Below are 14,960 nucleotides of genomic sequence, written 5' to 3'. Positions count from 1 at the left end.
TTCTCCTGGTCCTTAACTGCCATTTTAATCTGATGATAACCAGAATAAGCGTCCAGAAAACACAAACGGTCACAACCCGCCGTAGCATCAATGATCTGATCAATACGAGGGAGGGCAAAGGGATCTGCAGGGCAAGCTTTGTTCAAGTATGTGTAATCTATACACTTACGCCAAGTGCCATTTTTCTTAAGAACCAGCACCGGATTATCCAACCACTCTAGGTGAAAGACCTCCACAATAAACCCTGCGGCCAGCAATCAAGCATATGCCGCATCACCTTCCTCACATTCCAAAGCGATCTTCCTGCTCCCATGTACTGTGATTGTCCCCTTATGACCTGGCATTTTGAGCTGTAGATAAACATAGCACGGCCTTGCCATGAACTTGGCGTAAGCCGGTCGCCCAAACAAAGCGTGATACAGACTTTTGATTTTTACCACCTCAAAGGATAATGTTTCTGACCTTGAATCATGATCATCTCCAAAAGCCACCTCTAAGGCTATCTTGCCCACTGGATATGCAGACTTACCAGGCACCACACCATGGAAAACGGTGTTTGACGGTTTAAGATTCTTGTCTATCAACCCCATACGACGGAAGGTATCATAATATAAAATGTTGATACTGCTTCCCCCATCCATGAGAACCTTGGTGAACTTATATCCTCCAACTTGAGGGGCCACCACTAAGGCCAGATGACCCGGATTGTCAACCCGGGGCGGGTGATCTTCTCTACTCCATAAAATGGGTTGCTCAGACCAACGCAAATACTGAGGCACCGCCGGTTCAACAGAGTTTACTGCCCTCTTGTGAAGCTTCTGATCACGCTTACACAAGCTAGTGGTGAAGACATGATAGTGCCCACTATTTAACTGCTTAGGATGGCTCTGATAACCCGACTGCTGCTGCTGCTAGTTCCCCTGATGGTTGTAACCTCCCTGATTGCCCTGGTTCCCTTGATTGTTGTGTCCGGTTTGATTGCCCTGAAATCCTGAACTGGAACTGCCACCTCCGTAACCCAGCCCGTGGAAACCACCTCCTGAACCGCCGGGTGGGCCATTATCGTACTGGAACATATTGGAGTTCTTGAAATCTCGCATGATATAACAATCCTTCCAAAGATGTGACGCTGGCTTCTCCTTTGACCCATGGTTTGGACAGGGTTGACTTAGCAGTCGCTCCAAGTTGGGGCCTGAACCTCCTCCCCTCTGGGGCAGCTTACCCTTACGGCGCTGACCATTCTCCTGAGCATTGGTGTTAGCTACAAAGTCCAAACTGTTGTCGGCTTTGCGCTTACCATTGTTCCCATGGCCTGCGGGATTATGCTGCTGACCCTTAGTATTGCCGTTCTTTTTCCCTTTCCCTGGTTTGTCCTCCTCTGAGTCAGGGTCTTTGGTATTATCTGAATCGGCGTACTTAACCAAAGCGGCCATGAGCGTTGACATATCATTGCAGTGACGTTTGAGCCTTCCTAACTTCTGTTTAAGCGGCAGAAAATGGCAATTGCCCTCCAACGTTAACACTGCGGTGTCTGCATTGATACGATCCGACGAATGCAAAATAGCCGAGACCCGCTTTACCCAATGGGTCATGGACTCCCCATCTTCTTGGACACAAGCGGCTAGATCCACAATTGACATGGGCTGCTTACAAGTATCTTTGAAGTTTTGGATAAACCGGTGCTTCAATTCGGCCCATGATCCGACAGAATTAGTTGGTAAGCTCTTCGACCAAGTACGAGCTGTCCCTTCCAACATCATGGTGAAATATTTAGCACATACTGCTTCATCCACATCTAACATCTCCATTGCCATCTCGTAGCTCTCAACCCATGCCTCTGGCTGCAGATCGGCGGTGTAATTGGGTACCTTACGAGGGCCTTTGAAATCCTTGGGCAGTCGCACATTATGCAAAGCGGGGGTGAGACACGGCACCCCTAAGGAACTGAACACCACACCTGGCTCTACTAAAGCGGTAGGGTGAACCGGAGTAGGTTGACGGGCTCCATGCAGAGCTGTTAACTCGGCTTCTCGACGTGCACGACCATGATCCACCACATCCTGCGCATTAGCACCTCCCCCAGCCGGGTTGTGCCCCTGAGGCGCGTTACGGCGACGTGCACTGCTTGATACGACCGGTTCGTCCTCAACGTGCCTACTGTAGCTCCGGCTTGGATGGGGGTGGAATGAATCCTCTCACGACTATGCGAATAAGCCTGCTGTTGGTTTAAGGCGGTTTGAAGGAGCTCTCTGGCCCGTCGCGCCTCAACCGCAACTGGTGATTCGCCGTCGGTTGGGAGCGCTGCCAATCGTGAAGCGGCGGCCACAATGTTATCCAATGGGTTGGACTAATGCCCTGGGGGTGTTGGAACATACTGTGGCACAACATTGTTCTGACGAGGCGGGTCCATCATGCGCGGCTGAACCGGCGCTCCTGTTCCCGGCACCTCCGTCCGGTTTAATACTGGCTGGTTAGTAGTCCCCGCTCCTAGCATGTTGAAGAGATTCCTTGCCTCATAACTCGGCGGGAGATGCGATCGGTATCTTCTTCTCAGGACTTCCTCTGAGGCATTCTGATCCAGCCTAAGCCGGTAGGCCTGAGCTTCCAACTCGGCCTGTTCTTTAGCCATCCTAGCGTTCTCTGCCATTAGGTCCGCTTTAGATTGAGGTATCTGATCTTTCACCTTTGCGATCTCCGTGTTGCGCTGATCCCGGGCTGTCACGTCCACTTATGCGGCCATCAATGTTGCCAAAGCGTTGAACAAGTCTGACAAAACTTGAGCCGGAGGCAGCGCAGAGCCCCCTGCTCCCACCGGCGTGGCTGTTGCTGAACGAAGAGCATTGCTGCGGCGGTTGATGAGTGGGGTGCTGACTGCGTACCGGCCATGAAGATAGCGACCCGGTTTGGCAGACCAAGGGAGTCCGGAATACTATTGCCCTCGGAGCCTCCATCAATCCGGCCATCCTGCAACTCATAGAGCAATTCGGTCTCTCTAGAAGACTCGTCGTCGGAGCAGACACCAGTTTCTCCATCGGATACCGGTCCGTCCTCATATTCTGCTCCGTGGATGACACCTACGAAAACATGCTTTGCCACAGGCTGAACCAGAGAAGGGCTTGCACGCTGAGCCATCTCGATGACGTCGGTGCAGGTGTCCGGCTCAGGGCCCGGTTCGCCAATCTTGCCGATGAAGACATGAATCCTAACAAAGGGGACCCAGTACCCGTATTTGATTGAATCGGCCTCGGGGCCCCATCCTGCGTTGTCGATGTAAAGCTTGCCACGACGACTCTTCGTCATCCGGCCCACAGCGTATCCCTTGAGTCCATCAAAGCTGCCCTTTAAGAACTCGAAACCATCGTGCGATAGCCCCACGGTGGGCGCCAACTTTCGTGGGTTTGTCACAACAGATGTCCCCATGAAAGGACTTAGTCGTGGAGCCATCGCTACGGGTTAGCTTAAAGGGGTTAAACCGGACAAGGGGGACATGAGGGTTTTATACTAGTTCGGCCCCTTCGATGAAGGTAAAGCCTACGTCTAGTTGTGATTGGTATTGCTAGGGTTTCAAAGACCAGGGAGCAAATCCGCTTTGCCTGGCTCTCGAGTTGTTGTCTATTGTCCCTAAACCACTGTCGGGTCGTCCCTTTATATACACAGGTCGATGCCCGCCGGTTTACAGAGTCCCGAGGCCGGATCACCAATGTGTCCAGCTCGGTCTCTATCCTTCCTATCTTATAATGCAAGTTACATGAGAAAGTCGGTTTACATCTACAGGCCTTAACCCGCCTTTGGGCCTTGGGCCTTCATAAAGCGTCACCATCCTCGCGTCTTCTTGGGCTTCTAATCTTCATAGAGTTAACCCGGCTACTCCTGGCCGGTTTACGTCCAGTGGTAATATCCCCAACAACGGCCGAGGAGGAGGACGAAGTGGAGGACGCTGGGACGACCGCGGCCCCCGCCAGGAGTGGCTCGATCGGCCTCGCGAGGACCACTATCAGGACCAGCCTCGCGAGGGCCCCTGGAGGGAGCAGCCTCGTGAGGACCGCCCTCAGGGAAATGCTGGCCTCCCTTCGCTACTGCCACCACCGAGGAGAAACGACGACCACCATCAGGACGAGGGGCAGGGGGCTTCCAGGAACCGCATGCCGTCGCCTGTATCTTGGGCGGTGCTCAGGCCCCAGCCTATCAACGCGTCATCAAGTAGTTTGCGCGCGAGGTGAATGCAGCCCTTCCCAGGCTCGAGCCCACGCTCCCGCTCCATTGGTCCAAGTGCGCCATCACCTTCAGCTCGGCGGATCAGCTCAAGTGCGCAGCAACGGCCGCCCTCTCCTGATGCTCTGCTCACCCGTCATCAGCAACATTCAAGTCACCAAGACCCTCATCAACGGCGGCGTAGGACTCAACATCCTGTCTGTCGAGACATTTGACAGCCTTCAGGTGCCATATGATCAGCTACATCCCACCAAAGCCTTTCTCAGGAGTGACCGACAGGTCCACCACCCCGCTATCTCTTGAGCACGCGTTGGTTTTCCCTTGAAGAGGAAAGGGTGATGCAGCAAAGTTGCATAAGTATTTCCCTCAGTTTTTGAGAAACAAGGTATCAATCCAGTAGGAGACTAGACGCAAGTCGCCTAGTACCTGCACAAACAAACAAGAACCTCACAACCAACGCGATAAAGGGGTTTTCAATCCCTTCACGGTCACTTACGAAAGTGAGATCTGATAAAGATAACAAGATAAATATTTTTGGTATTTTTGTTGTATAGATTGAAAAGTGAAGATTGCAAAATAAACGGCGACAGAAATGGCTAGTTGACAGGAAACTAATATGATGTAAAGTAGACCCTGGGGCCATCGGTTTCACTAGTGGCTTCTCTCAAGAAAGCAAGTATTACGGTGGGTGAACAAATTACTGCCGAACAATTGATAGAAAAGAGCATAGTTATGATGATATCTAAGGCAACGATCATGAATATAGGCGTCACGTCCGTGACAAGTAGACCGAAACGATTCTGCATCTACTACTATTACTCCACACATCAACCGCTATCCAGCATGCATCTAGAGTATTAAGTTAATAAGAACGAAGTAACGCTTTAGGCAAGATGACATGATGTAGAGGGATAAACTCAAGCAATATGATATATACCCCATATTTTTATCCTCGATGGCAACAATACAATACGTGCCTTGCTGCCCCTGCTGTCACTTGGAAAGGACACCGCAAGATTGAATTGTGGGTTGCCATCGAATAGATCTCCAAGAAGATCGAGGAGAACTTTGTATTGAGATCCAAAGAGAGAGAAGAAGCCATCTAGCTAATAACTATGGACCCGAAGGTCTGTGCTAAACTACTCACACATCATTGAAGAGGCTATGGTGTTGATGTAGAAGCCCTCCGTGATCGAATCCCCTTCTGGCGGAGCACCAGAAAGTGCCCCAAGATGGGATCTCACGGGTACAGAAGGTTGCGGCAGTGGAAAAGTTGTTTTGTTGCTCTCCCCAAAGGTTTTAGGGTATAAGAGTATATATTGGCGTAATAAATAGGTCAGTGGAGCTGCGAGGGGCCCATGAGGGTGGGGGCGCGCCCTCCTGCCTCGTGGCTCCCTTGCTTCTTCCTTCACGTCCACTCCAAGTCTCCTAGATCACGTTTGTTCCAAAAAATATCCTCGCGAAGGTTTCATTCCGTTTGGATTCCGTTTGATATTCCTTTTCTACGAAACACTGAAATAGGCAAAAAAACAGCAATTTGCACTAGGCTTTCGGTTAATAGGTTAGTCCCAAAAATAATGTACAAAGGTATATTAAAGCTCATTAAACATCCAAAACAGATAATATAATAGCATGGAACAATAAAAAATTATAGATACGTTGCAGACATATCAAGCATCCCCAAGATTAATTCCTGCTCATCCTCGAGTAGGTAAATGATAAAAACAGAATTTTTGATGTGGAATGCTCCCTAACATAATTCTCAGTGTAATTCTCTTCATTGTGGCATGAATATTCAGATCCGAAAGATTCAAGATAATAGTTTAATATTTACATAAAAATAATAATACTTCAAGCATACTAACTAAGCAATTATGTCTTCTCAAAATAACATGGCCAAAGAAAGCTATCCCTACAAAATCATATTAGTCTGGCTATGCTCTATATTCATCACACAAAAAATTTAAGTGATGCACAACCCCGATGACAAGCCAAGCAATTGTTTCATACTTTTGATGTTCTCAAAATTTTTCAATTTTCACGCAATACATGAGCGTGAGCCATGGATATAGCACTATAGGTGGAATAGAATGGTGGTTGTGGAGAAGATAAAATGGAGAAGATAGTCTCACATCAACTAGGCGTATGAACGGGCTATGGAGATGCCCATCAATAGATATTAATGTGAGTGAGTAGGGATTGCCATGCAACGAATGCACTAGAGCTATAAATGTATGAAAGCTCAACAAAAGAAACTAAGTGGGTGTGCATCCAACTTGCTTGCTCACGAAGACCTAGGGCATTTTGAGGAAGCCCATCATTGGAATATACAAGCCAAGTTCTATAATGAAAAATTCCCACTAGTATATGAAAGTGATAACATAGGAGACTCTCTATCATGAAGATCATGGTGCTACTTTGAAGCACCAGTGTGGAAAAGGATAGTAGCATTGCCCCTTCTCTCTTTTTCTCTCATTTTTTTATTTGAGCCTTTTATCTCTTTTTATGGCCTCTTTTTTCGTCCGAAGTCTCATCCCGACTTGTGGGGGAATTATAGTCTCCATCATCCTTTCCTCACTGGGACAATGCTCTAATAATGATGATCATCACACTTTTATTTACTTCTAACTCAAGAATTAAAACTCGATACTTAGAACAAAATATGATTCTACGTCAATGCCTCCGGCAGTGTACCGGGATGTGCAATGAATCAGGAGTGACATGTATGGAAAATTATGAATGGTGGCTTTGCCACAAATACGATGTCAACTACATGATCATGCAAAGCAATATGACAATGATGGACCGTGTCATAAATAAACGAAAAGATGGAAAGTTGCATGGCAATATATCTTGGAATGGCTATGGAAATGCCATAATAGGTAGGTATGGTGACTGCTTTGAGGAAGGTAAATGGTGGGTTTATGGTACCGGCAAAAGTTGCGCCGTACTAGAGAGGCTAGCAATGGTGGAAGGGTGAGAGTGCGTATAATCCATGGACTCAACATTAGTCATAAAGAACTCACATACTTATTGCAAAAATCTATTAGTTATCGAAACGAAGTATTACACGCATGCTCCTAGGGGGATAGATTGGTAGGAAAATACCATAGCTCGTCCCCGCCCGCCACTCATAAGGAAGACAATCAAAAAATAAATCATGCTCCGACTTCATCACATAAACGGTTCACCAGTTCGGGACCCCCTACCCGAGATCCGCCGGTTTTGACACCGACAGTAAGTATCAAAGGATTTATTATATGTCTTCGGTCCTCTATGTTTTATAATATTACATATTACATTGTGTGTCTTTCAGCCCTGCTCGAGACCTCCCCAACCCTTCTCTATCTGATGGGAGTTCTCTGCCACTAGAGATGGCAGAGAGCGAGACGCCCTCGCGAGCCTCTTCACCAACCATCGCGGATGACACCGAGGTGTTGTCCCGAAGGACCTCTCCTGGCCGCGGAGGGGAGAGCGAGGCGGCCGAGAAGGCGCCCGAGGGTGATACCTCGGCTACTGAAGATATGGGGGATGCGACCCCCATGGCGACCGACGGCGGGGGCCCTGATCAATCCGGCCCCCAGCCGAACATCATTCCGGAGACCCATGTGGCTCCAGAAATGGGTGAGCAGCCCCCTTCGAAGGAGGGGGGAGCATCAGCTCCAACAGCGACCTCCACTAATCCGGAGGCGCCAAATACTCTAGTGGAAGCACTACGACGTGCTTCCATCATGGAGGAGCACGGCACCTTGATGGGTGTGGTGGTAGAGAAGGTTTAGTCTGCCAAGAGCAGGCTGAACGAAGCCTTCACCAGCCTACTAACAGGCTTCGAGGTATGCGACGTAATTCTCTAGACACTTTTTCATATGAAGGAAATATACCTGTATATAGATAGTAGCCCCTGAAACTCTATCCGGTTTTGAAAAAGCCGAACAGAGGATCACATAGTATTCGTAAGAGGTGACGTACTTTTTTATTCCATAACAGGCTTCCCTGTTGGGGGCGATCGCCCATGCCGCCGAAGTTTCCGAGCTTAATCAGAAACTAAAGTTGGTCGATGACGAAATCGACCGCATTAACAAGCGGTTCGATGAGACGCAAGGTATGCATGTGCTTTAAAGAGTTTGATCATATATCTGAAGTGATGTGCAAATTCAGAGTTTAACATTATGAGTGCAGTTCGTGCGGCCGAGGTCGAGACCCTCAAGAGCGCTCTCGCTTGGGCCAAGGAGGAGGCACAGGCAAATAAAGCATCCGCTGACAAAGCGATTGCGGAACTAAAGACCGAACAGGTCGCCCGCTGCCAGCATGAAGAGAGGGTCGCCGAAGTGGAGCAAGAGCTGAAGGACGCCAACAACAAATGCGAGGCCTTGGAGGAGAAGAGTACGGCCCAAGCGGCCGAACTCGCCAAAGCCCTCTAGGAGGCCAAAGAGGTGCGGACCGAGTCCCGGGGTGCTCGCGAAGAGATCCGGCAGGCCGAACAGATAGCGGCTCGTAAGCCCTTTATTTTGCAAAGTATATTTGGTGGTCAAAGATATGCCTTGCTCACTCGACTGTAGAGTTCTCTAGACTCCTTTGCGGATCTTCTGAGGAGTGTCGTCAACGCCGCACAGTTCTTCCGAGCCCGGGAGGGGAACTCAGTAGAGAAGCTGTTCTGGTCACAGTTCCTGGCGTCGGAGCACCCGACGTTGTTGAACAACCAAATGAAGCAACTGCCAGAGCTGCATAGGATGTCCGGCTTGGCCATGAAGGATCTCATGGTCCGGCTTTGACCAGCTGAACCCATTCCTAGCACCTACTTCGGTTTGGTGAGGCGACTCGTCGATGCGCTGCCCCGAGTTGAAGCTGTGAAGCGCTTAGCGTGCATAGAGGGTGCGCGGATGGCCTTTTCCCATGTCAAGATGCACTGGGCGGAGATGAAGGCAGCCAACGTGGCAACCGCAGGCCCGCCTGAAGGCAAGGACCACCGCAAGCCGGAGAGATACTTTGAAGATGTCCTAGCGGGTGCCCGAATAGTAGTGGGCCAATGCTCAAAGGATGTTATGCTTGAGTGAATGTATCAGGGCTGTCAAAACTTTGTTTTGTGAACCAAGGCTTGTAATATATTTACGCCTTTATTTGGAGTTATTTGCCTCCTGTGCGGCTGTTTTAATTTTGAAAGTTTGCTAGTCGTCGACTTTAGCCCCCACGTAGATGCTACGCGTGTGTTTAGTATAGCGCGTGATCACACTTGACCCAACGTCTTGGTCCATAAAGGAGGTGTCTGCGTAGCGATCCAGGCAATCAGACTACGCGGCTTTATTACTTTCACTTAGCCATAGGAGTTTCATGGTGGGGCTAAGTACTAGCCCCTGGTGCGTATGCGGCCGTCCGAACTAGCACTACAAAAAAATACACTTCTGTGATGATACGTGTTTGTCACAGTAGGTCGCATTTTTTGTCATGCATGTACATCCATGATGATTTTATGACAGAATCAAGATAGTCATACCTATGCTATCGTAGAAGTGTTCCATGACATTACCAAAATTATCATCACGAAAGTGTCCACTTCCATGAAGATAAATCGCGCGTCACAGAAGTGCTTTCGTCAAGGGTGACCGACACGTGGCATCCACCGTAATGGAATGACGTTAAGCTATCGGGTCGGATTTTGGATCCGATAACCCGTTAACAGCCCTGACCAATGGAAAATTTCCACGTGTAAAATTCTGATTGGCCGAAGGAAACACGTGTTGCCTCACCGTTGGGACAGATGTCATCCACTCATTGGACATGAGGCGCCTATGATAGGTCGAGACGTGGCATGGCCCAACAGTGGCCCATTCTGGTGAAAAAGGCTGGCCTAGTAAAAATTAGCAGGCCGGCCGATATAAGGCCTACTTGTGTTAGGTCCATTTAAGCCCACGGCCCATACGAGATGTGCCAATTCGTCTCGTTAAAGATTTGACACCATTGCAGCCCATCGTCAGTTCGAGCCCGTTAACAGCCCGCTATATATTTGGGCTCAATATCGGCCTGATGAGATTTCGGCCTGTTAACGGCCCATTTAATGGATGGGCCAATTTTTAGGATGTACATCTTTCGGCCTTTTAGCGACCCATTTAAATGTTGGGCTAATTTCTGGCCCGGTGTGTCTTTCAGCCTGTTGACGGCCCATAAATCAGATGGGCCATTTCTAGTCGGACCTGAGTTTCGGCCTTTTAGCGGCCCATTTAAGTGTTGGGCCAATTTCTGGCCCGGTGTCACTTTCAGCCTGTTGACGGCCCATAAATTAGTTAGGCCATTTGTAGTCGGACCTGAGTTTTGGCCTTTTAGCGACCCATTTAAGTGTTGGGCCAATTCCCGGCCCTGTGTGCCTTTCGGCCTGTTAACGGACCATAAATGAGTTGGGCCATTTGTAGTCGGACCTTAGTTTTGGCCTTTTAACGGCCCATGCCCTTCATGGTCCAATACCAGCCCGGTTTCTCTTTCGGCCTGCTAAAGGCCCACAACACAGTTGGGCCGTTTACAATACGACCTGACTTTCGGCCTCTTAGTGGCCCATGCTCTTCATGGTCCAGTACAAGCCCGCTGTCTCTTTCGGCCTGCTAAAGGCCTACAGTATAGTTGGGCCATATGTAGCCCAAACTTAGTAACGGCCTATTAACGGCCCGTGAAATAAATTGGGGCCACCTGTTGCCCGCTTTGAAGTCGGCCTGTTAACGACCCGGGAGGTAAGAGGGCCGACCATTAACTTTTGGCCTAGTAACGGCCCATTAAATTAATGGGCTCACTAAAGTTCGTTCTTTAGGCCAAATTAGATAATTTGAGCCCATTACGACGAGCAATTATGCACAGGACCAAAACCGATCAAGCAAAGGTACGGCATACAGGGAATAACGTTGCACATCCATCATATATTACAAGAACTTACATCCACTAGGCAATCAAAGATTGATGCCAGTGCAAATAAATGAGCAGAACCTAACCATCTGCAACGTCACAATCTGCAACCTCAACACAGATGACGCCCATTAGCATGTGGGCAAGTTCTTGCTGCTTTGCTACACTGTCTCTGAAAACATTGATCAGTTGTTGTGTCGCACGACTCTGCACCTCTGATTCATCCACCATTTCCATCATTGCTTCAGCCATTAATTGGTTCACAAACATACATTTATTCCGTTGCATTCGAGACAGAGGATACTGAATAGATTTAGATGGCGATTTTGGCAGGCTTGTATTATTGATAGTGGAGAGTGTCACGACCACTACATCATAACATAAATTAGGACGGGAACCAAATAGATTAATCATGAGTTATTGCCATATTACCTGGCCTAGATTTACTGGAAAGAAACAATGGGGTTGCCTTGCTGTTTTCAAAGTTTGTCTTCTTATCTTTAGCAGCCTGCACAAAATTAACACACTAGCATTGCTATCATTGGCCAAGTCAGATAATAGGAAAGCAACATTTACACAACGAACGTTTGGGCACCTAGCCTACACCAAATTAACACAATATGGCACAACTATCATCAGCCAGGTAAGGTAATACGAAAGCAACATTGACACAATGAATGAATGGGCAACCAGAGAAGCACTACAATTCAGTAATGTGCATGATATGAGATAGTACATTCATGCAGCTCAGTATGCAAAACTACCAGGCAGTTTTCCTTACAAAAATCAACATTGGCACCTTTAACATTTTGCTACAACTAATTTTAGATTAGATAAAGGTTAGATTCACGCCGATTAACAAAATACATGCTAATGTAAAAATATAGTGATATAGAACAGATACTTACATCAGCATTGGAGAACAGAGAATTCCCGCAAGATATTTTCCTCGAATACAATCCCAATGGAGGAAGTCTTGTATCGTTTAACCTTATTTTCTAAAATAGAGATGGGTAAGAAACATGTAGAAAATATGATCAGAATGCTATAAAATTTCATGATGTGAGGATACGCACACGCTTCTTAGAATGGAGTTGACATTCTTTTGCTGGACTGGAGCGGACTAGTTCTTTGGCCACTGGAATCTGCTTATTATCAGTGGGAGTTTGGTTTCTCTGTGCTGGAGCAGTATCTATGAAAATGGAGTTGGTTTATTATCTCCTGGCGTTTGGATCTTTTGCAAAGACCTGGTTTGTAACCCTTCAGATTCTAACATAGTCGTCTTCCCCTTGCATGCCTTATATAGAAGAATGGTGATTCAGTTATAAAACATGCTACAGTAGAGATGGAATAGGTACTGAAGAAAGAAAGGCATGACATATTGACATGTATTCCCTCCATCCGGAAATAAATGGATGGGTCTAGGCGTATTTCAGTTCTAGGCACATCCAGATTTATCCATTTCTGCGACATTTAATCCGGACGGAGGAAGTATGATGTAAGAGCTAGGAATACGACAAGACAACATAGTAAAAAAACATTGAAAAACCCACTGCAGAACCAAAGTATTCAAACCCACTGATATGAGATAGTACACTCATGCAGCTCGGGATGCAAAACTACCAGGCAGTTTTCCTTGCAAAAATCAACATTGTGGCCTTTAATCATACATTTTGCTACAACTAAATTTAGATCATACAAAGGTTGGATTCACGCCGATTAACAAAATACATGCTAATGTAAAAATATAGTGATATACAACAGGTACTTACATCTACATTGGAGCACAGAGAATTCCTGCAAGAATCTTTCCTCATAAACGATACCATTGCAGAAATTCTTCTATCTGTTAAGCTTATTTTTCTAAAAGAGAGATGGGTAAGAAACATGTAGAAAATATGATCAGCATGCTATAAAATTTCATGATGCAAGGATACGCACACGCTTCTTAGAATTGAGTTGACATGTTTTTGCTGGACTGGAGCGGACTAGTTCTTTGGCCACTGGAATCTGCTTATTATCAGTACGAGTTGGGTTTCTCTGTGCTGGAGAAGTATCTATAAAAACTGGAGTTGGTTTATATCTCCTGGCGTTTGGATCTTTTGCAAAGGCCTTGTTTGTAACCCTTCAAATTCTAAAATAGTCGTCTTCCCCTTGCATGCCTTGTATAGAAGAATGGTGCTTTAATTATAAAACATGTGACAATAGAGAGATGGAATAGGTACCGAAGAATAGAAAGGCATGACATATTGACATGTATTCCCTCCATCTGGAAAAAAAGGATGGGTCTAGGCGTATTTCAGTTCTAGATACATCATTTTTATCCATTTCGGCAACATGTAATCCGGACAGAGGGAATATGGTGTAAGAGCTAGGGATACGACAGGACAACACAGCAAAAAAACACTAGTTGAATGTAAAATTGTATGCTAGCGGAATACATACAGAAATAACTAAGGCAACATACACGTGTATGATTGGGAAAATAAGATGGCATTGCAACAGAGCACTAGAACAACACTTCAATGTAAAAAAACATGGTATGGTAGACAGATGAAGTACATACTGATAAATAACAATGCATAAGATATTCAGAAGCATGATGTCCAAATTAAGTATATGGCATTGCGATAGAGTAGAATGACAGTACTTGAATTTGAAAACATGCTATCATGAATGGAATAGGTACTGAAAAACAGGAAGGCATGACATATTTACATGCATGATCAGCATGCTAAGCACATGGCATTGCAACAGAGTAGATACACTCCAGGACATTATATGCATGTTGTACCCATATCACAGGCCAAGTTAGAGCAAGGACCTTATGGGGTGAAGAGGATTCATCTTTCTGCAAGTCTTCTGAAGAACTGCCTTTACATGTTCCATCATATTGGGTATCATTGACATCAAGTTTATTGGCCTTTACATTGCTCCGTGAGGTTCTTGTGGATATATCAGTGTGTGCAATTATATCTGACATGTATGGAAGACAACTAGTAGTTAGATTTATGTAATGAGTGCCTGTAGGAGATGACATAAATAGTAGGACTGGGGTTAACTAGCAGCAATAGGTCTCATAAACTAAAGGGAGAACACACATGAAAGCTACAGAATATGTATCGTTTGTACTCGAGATTTACTAGATGGCACACAAAAGTATTAAAGAACAACATAGGTAATACTAGAGGTGGTATAATACTATAATCACCAGCCTATGGGATAGCATTGGCTGATGGATGATAACTATGGAATAGCGTTACCTAAAGAACAAGTATCTTAGCTGAACTATGGAACATCGTTAACTCCTGAACAAGACCCGTAAGAGATCAGCATGAATATACAGTGAAATGTGATGATCTATTTTCCATGCTTAGATGAATAACAAAGCCATAAATGTTGCACACAAGTAAGATGAGGGTACAACCTATCTGGCTGCCATCCATAGGAGTGAGCATCATGTGCTTACTTGTTGATGGCCCTGCAGTTGTTGTGGCTGTCCATGTCGGGCACGCGCATTCGATGCAGGGAACTGTTGAGTGGGGACTATAGCTCCCTTCTGGTGTATGCTTCCCTTGTTGGAGCAGCTGCGGTGACTCAGAAGATGGTGAATCTGAAGATGCAGATAACGCATAATGTTAAGAACGACATATCTCTTTGATCTGAAGAAATAGACTAAGAGATCAACAGCAAGGTACGAGAGTGGTCACATGTCTGTTAACTGAAGACTAAATTGGGGTCACATGATTTTATTTTATTTTGGTACTGTCCGATCTACGCCGGATGGCTGGCCGTCTTGTGCCTCCCGGCTGACACAGTTCAGAATCTTCCCCAAAGAGCCAGCGACCAACAACAGAGCAGCC

Source organism: Triticum urartu, chromosome 3 (genome assembly GCF_003073215.2).
Source record: "Triticum urartu cultivar G1812 chromosome 3, Tu2.1, whole genome shotgun sequence".
NCBI classification, from domain to species: domain Eukaryota; kingdom Viridiplantae; phylum Streptophyta; class Magnoliopsida; order Poales; family Poaceae; genus Triticum; species Triticum urartu.
Note: the sequence above shows the minus strand (reverse complement) of the source record.